This window comes from Apostichopus japonicus, chromosome 16 (genome assembly GCF_037975245.1).
Source record: "Apostichopus japonicus isolate 1M-3 chromosome 16, ASM3797524v1, whole genome shotgun sequence".
In the NCBI taxonomy this organism is placed as follows: Eukaryota; Metazoa; Echinodermata; class Holothuroidea; order Aspidochirotida; family Stichopodidae; genus Apostichopus; species Apostichopus japonicus.
The window spans coordinates 11,307,891-11,314,795 of NC_092576.1; positions in this window are offsets into that span (position 1 = coordinate 11,307,891).

A 6,905-nucleotide genomic window follows, 5' to 3' on the forward strand; every position below is an offset into this window, starting at 1 on the left:
TGAACCACATAAGAAAGGACGGTGACCAGTACAACCAGGAACTCCCTAGTACAACTCACCTGGGACGGATGCATAATTAGCTCTGAGAACTGTTCATAAAATCTGCACAAACAAAATAAAAAAAACATAAGTCCATAAATGAAACCTCAGACTTTAATCAACAGTTAAGATTAAATATCTCCTTACATAATAAAGAGATCTGTGAAACAACTTAAAAATATCTCATGAATAATAAATGGCTATATTACACATGGTAATTAACACATGCATCACACCTTCAAGGATTCATAAATTAAACATTTTATAACTAAACAAGCAGTGGAGGTAATACTAAAGTTATGGCACGTCTGTCTCTAAACAACCACAATTGAATTATAAAAGCAGATTCAAACTATTATGACGTCACTATTCACACTATTATCCAGCTCAATTTACCCTCGTCTGATACGATTACGATTCGTTAAACTAAAGCTGATGACCATAAACTACAAGTTAATTCAATTTGAGGTACGGCATCTTTTTGTTAAACAACTGAAAATGTAGTAAAATAACTTCCGAGATGTTCATAGAGGACATACTTTGACCTTGTTACATTATTTACGATATTCAGCCCAACATACATCACAAGAATTATATGCTGAACCAATAATGTTAACGGTACACAGGCGCATCCATTTTGAATACAATATATATTGTATACAATTCCAACTATACATGGGGGCCGCCATCTTAATAGGTGGCTCTCGTAAGCGATCGTTTACGCCTACGGGCCTATTACACGGTAAGTATACAATATAGAAAGTAACGCAGAAAGTAACGCATGATGATGATGATGATGATAATGACGATGACGATGACGATGACGATGACGATGACGATGATGATGATTTGCTTTCAAACTTTTTTGGAATAAATTAGTCTGTAGTTTCCATCCTAATTTACGTTCAGTCACAGTTTTGCCAAACAGCGGAGTACTACTCATTTTTAAAAGTCAACTATTTGTTTCCAATAAAGATCCGATTTTCAATAATGCGTTTCTCAAACACTTCTGTCATATTGCTAGTAAATTACGTGCAAATTTAAATATTATCTTACTTAGTATAGTTCGAAGATATTTAACTTATGTCTGAACAAATAGAAATAAAATTTACACTTAATATGTAGTTCTAACTGATGTATTAACAAGTTAACCTTTTCCTTGCAGTGTAGCAACTGTGAGAGAAGCTAGATCTAAAACTTGCAGTTGTAACGCAGGCCATTATTGTTTCATTTTATATTTGGAAGACGTAATTTTCAGCGCTTTCGATTTTGCCATAGAACGTCCAGTGAAGTTTGTCTGAAAGTTAGACTCTACTGAGCCTTCACGGTTTTATATCTCTTTGGTGGGAACCAGCGTCTTAGTCCGCTCTCATCGATCGTTGCGGTAAGCGGAGACGGCTGGTTCAAAGGCTTGGGAAGCAGCTCGTGTCTCGCGCGGGACCCGAGATGAGAAGACCAAGCCGACACAGGCTAACAACCGTTGTCAGGGATTTGTAAACATTTGCTGGTTTTACTGGAGTTTCTCAACGACTAGCGGGTCGGTCCGCTTTCATGGAACGTTGCGAGAACTTGCGGCAGACGGGGGCGGTTTGTTCAAAGGCTTAGGAAATAGGTCGCGGCGCGCGTAGGACTCGAGATTAAAGGACCGGGCCGATACGGGCTAACAACCGTCGTTAGGGTTTGTAAACATAACTGGTTCTCCTGGGGCTTCTCATGTATAAAAACATTACAGATTTATATTTTTGTCGTACTTTATGATAAACCTACATTGAATTTGGCGCCTTTTTTTCATGGCTCCAAAAAGTGCCGTTAAATTGCGGTGAACTTGACTTTGTTACAGGAGAAAAATGCACATTTTGGTAAAAATGGCTAGATTAGACCATGCTCTTTTCATTGATACCATAATTTGCGGTTGGAAATGCACTTGTATGGTCAACTATCAACTAATTAACTTACAACAACTCACAGCGTTATGTAATACAGTTGTTAGGATTTGTATTGCCTCTGCGTATACATGTTATAATGTGCATTGCTTTAGTTCGTGGAAAACGCCCATGTAAAAGTACATAACCTAGAGTTTATTTTACGCACCTCATAGTCATAATATTACTATAGCCTAACATATATTCCTTCAGGCAAATGCAATCGACATACAGGCCTAATTCATATAAAATAATGATAGATTAGTTTACACGAAATATAAGAAAGCCTTACACTATTAGTAACTTATATGAAACAATATCCGTGTAATACCATGGATGAACACAGGCTTATTTCAAGCCTTTTCATTTCGATAAGTGTTCAGAAAATAACGAGGCAGGGGTGTGAATTCGCTCACATTTCTGCTCCCGGGACCGCCATTTAACGTCCCCTTCCAACGGACGAGAGTGTAATCCACAGCATCCGACCAAAATTATATTACTCTATTATTACTTTTAGATAATGTGCTGTCATGACTCTGCATTGTCATGGGATGCTTAGACCTACACGGCTACAGGCATGGTAAGTATTATTACTAGGCTAGAAGTAGTAGTATGCTGCTATATAGTAGTAGTAGTACCGTCAAAGCCCTTGACCAATATGTACTCTTGATTTTATTGTTACTCGGCCCACTTGCAGTAGCTTGTCACTGTATATAAACGACTCACCCAAGGATCATGAACTTGTAGGAGGTTTACTTTGTGACCCATATTACGTGTGGGAGCATTGTGGTACTCATATTAAATTGGCATGGAGGATGACTGGAAGTGGTGGATCTTTGTGGCCATGACAAATGTATATGACAGCACAATTATTCTTTCAGTTTGACTGAAAGGCTCAGACAAACCATGTAAACCAGTTGCAAATTTCTTTTGGAGAAATAATAATTGATGCTTATCAGAATGATATGCAGTCACTGTCTGAACATATTTCATCTGAGCCCTATCAGTTATCATTTTGAGTTATCATTTGTCAACAGTTAAAGTTACATGTTTCCATAAAACTAGTTATACTTCAAAATATACCCAGTTGAAAGGCCTCTGTCTCGATAGGCTCCATAGGCCGTTAACTAGCAACCCCATGTACAATTTCAGGAGGGTGAATTTGAAGGGGAACTGGTGGAGCTTATACTCTTTGCAGCGGGAGTGGCAGGGCTTGTACTTGGAACAGCACCAGCATGGGTCCATCTTCATGAGAGTCTCTAAATACAATTACTGCTGGGGATAAATGCAGACCAGTGTTGAGTGTCTGATTGCAGCGAGTAGTACCAGAAGTAGCGATTGTTACGACATGGCATTGCTTGCATGTATTGTTATGTGTGGATGTACCAAATCGATTTGCCAGCCCGAGTTGCCAGTATTTCGTGGTCTCCGTGCGTCATTTACATCCTACCCACACAGAAAAGTCATTTCACCGGCATGAATAGTTCCTCATATCATTCGATATAAGCAATTCAATTCCATAAGTTTTATCACGCTTAGTTGTAGTGTTTCGTGCAATAGGCCTACGTACCAACATTGAACGGGACAGTCACCACTTTACTCGTTATTCGTGTGCGTATATATTTGCCGTAAACTTGACAACGTTACAGGATGATTTGAAAAGAGATGGATATTAATTAGTGGAAAATGAGTTTTTTTAGTAAATATACCCATTTTCAAGAGAACTGCAGTTCGTATTTTTACGTCGACCGTCATGTAAAATTTTCCGAGAGCATTAAGTATGTCATACAAACTGCTACTAGTATCCGATGCCGTAAATTTTCCAACAGCAATGAAATACTGTCACAAGAATATTAAACTAAGTGACGCTGTACTAATGCTGATGATGAAGGGTAATATTATTTATGCTGGTGTCGCGATGCCAAATTCGGAAATATAATCAGCGTTAACTACATCAGGATTGGTCTTCTTATGATATTACGTCGTATTAACGTGTCCCAATAGCGTATACATATAGGTATGTTGAGTACTCTTCTACTGGTAGCTGATGTGATGAATTTTCCGACAGTACGTACCTCCTGTCTTATCTTATCATTAGCTGATGTCATGGCTTTTATGTGATTCATTCTTCTATCAGTCAGTGGCGGCGGAACCGGGGGGCTTGGGGGGGGGGGGGGCTCAGCCCCCAATGAAAAAGTTGAGGGGGCAAATGCATGATAAGCCCCCCCCCCCAATATTTACCAAGGCTCCGAAACATGCATCTGCCCATCTTATTTTAATCAATTATTAAACGAACAAAAACACAATATTAGCATTATTATTATATTATTCACCTGTACTGTATAGGGTACATGCCAGTGGCGTAGCTAGGATTTTTTAAGTGGGGGGGCCATGGGGGGGCTGTTCTTTCTTGTGGGGGGGCCGGGTTACTATCTGAGCGGAGCGCCACCTTGGTTGGCGCGGAGCGTACAGAGAAAATTTGAGATTTCAGCACCCCCCAGATCGCAGGAGATGGCACCTGTGAGGCAAAATAGCAACCAAAAAGATGTGCAACTTTGGTGACAGAAATGCAAAAAAAAAAAAATTCTCTCTTTCATGCTGACTGGCCTTGCCAACTCAGCCAGACTTTTAACTTGAGTGAAGTTGACATCAAAGGCGTACGGGACCATTTCAGTTTGGGGGGGCAGAACTTTTTGTGCCCGAAAGTTCCCGTGACACTATCTAAGCGGAGCGCCACCATCGGTTGGCGCGTAGCGAACAAGAAAATTTTTGGCACACAATGCCTCTCAGATTGCCGGAAACGGCACTTCTGAGGCCTTGCAAGTTGCATCTAAACATTCTTTATTTTATAATCTCACGTTTTAGAAATTTACAGTTCCCCAAAAATTTGGTAAATTAGAAGAAGAAAAAATGGTAACATCACTTTGAAGGGGAAAAATGGGACAGTATATTTTTTAAGCTGCTATATTTAGTTACCTTATTTATTATTTTAACACAGTACTCAGCTACCTCCAGAAAAACATTGTTCAACGACACGTAGGCGGGATAATGTCGCTGTGTCGGGTGAGACTGCAATTTGTCTCACAAAAAAGTATAAAATATAACAAAGAATATGATAAACCTGTACTTCTAGGCTTGTAGACACTCCCCCCCCCCACCATCCATGAAAAAGAAAATGTTTCTTTTATACACTCATGTCAGGGATATCCAGGTCAAGGGCGGCGGAAGCACTTTTAATCTGGGGGGGGGGGGGGCACCGACATCAAAGGGCACTTTGCAGAAATTCGATTGGAATGATGCAGCGTTATATTCAGTACCCTTTATAACTCTTATTGTATTATCTTATTTGTGTATACACATCACTCCATCAACGTCCCCCCCCCCCCCTCAAGGAAAATATGCATACTAGCACTGCAATATCCAATGCGCAAATTGGGAAACAAGGAACATGTTTTCTTTTGAGACAAAATGAGGTGAAATCATGTTAGTTGCTAATGTAGGAATCTTCCAAATTAGAGTTTTTTTCTTGTTAAAATCTTAACAAATTTTTTCCATTCGAAAATGCTTTGAGTTTGACTCACAGAAATTCGTTAAAAGTCACAGGCTTAGCCAGGATTTTGCAAAGTTGTATGCACGGCTATCTGAGCGGAGCGCCACCATCGGTTGGCGCGGAGCGTACTTTTATAAAATTTTTGGTTTTACAAACCCCTCAGATGGCCGGAAACGGCCCTTCCCGAGTGTTCATTCTGGTTCCCTGGCCTCTTGCTAACTTGAGGCACCTCAATTTTTATGTAGAAAAAAGGCACATTTCTAACCTGAGGAAAAGTGGGGGAGGGGCACGTACCCCCTTTTTCCCCCCGGTTCCGCCGCCCTTGGTCCAGGTATACAATTGACTAGTTAGAAGAAAAAAAATTGATCGTGCAAAAAGCGTGGTAGCCCAGATGAACTGCGCTTACGGTGGTGTTACACGGAAATATTCGGGCATCATGATGCTAAATAAAGAAAATCATGGAATTGTCGGGCAAAAATTTGAAAAAGATTCGGGCAAGCTACTGCATATTTATATATATATATATATATATATATATATATATATGTATATATATATATATATATATATTTCCAGAGGACAAGAAATTCGGGCAAAAGTCCTGAAAAATTCGGGCAGCCTAAGAGGAGAAAAAATATATATATATATATATATATTTTTTCTCCTCTTAGGCTGCCCGAATTTTTCAGGACTTTCGCCCGAATTTCTTGTCCTCTGGAAATTTAGGGGGCAGTCTGCTCCCCTGCACCCCCCGCCTCGAACGCCTATGGTTGGCATCATTTGTTGTTTCAAGGTGTCAAGGCCTTTCTCCCAACTCAAACCCCTGTGGGCTACCGGTAGGTTTGCAGGAAATGCCCACATGTGGACTTAAATAGCATTAGAGGAAGGGGATAGAAGACTAACACGCATCGATGTTTCGGTAATGGTCCACATTGGTGGCTCGGTGCTAATTAGGCCATTTATTGGGTTTCTTGAGGCAGCTGTCATCAGAATCTGGGTTTTTTTGCCAATCGATGACCGATAACATGTATTGGTAGATATCGATATCGCGCAGCACATGCACAAGGTTCGTGGTGTATGGTCGCAACGGTCGCATCGACCATTGCCATGCCATGCTGTATGACCATTCTCATGATTACTACAGATATTGTATTATTCTTATTCTGCCAGATGCAGACGAGAAAATTATGTAACTATATATCCCAAATTATTGAACAAAAAATATTAGTGAATCCCACTGATGAGTTTTTTTTTTTTTTTTTTAACAATTTTTTTTTTTTTTTTTACAATTTTTTTTACCCCATTCCCAGTGGGGGGGCCAGTGGGGGGGCCAGCCGATTTCATGGGGGGGCCCCGGCCCCCCCAGGCCCCCCCGTAGCTACGCCACTGGTACA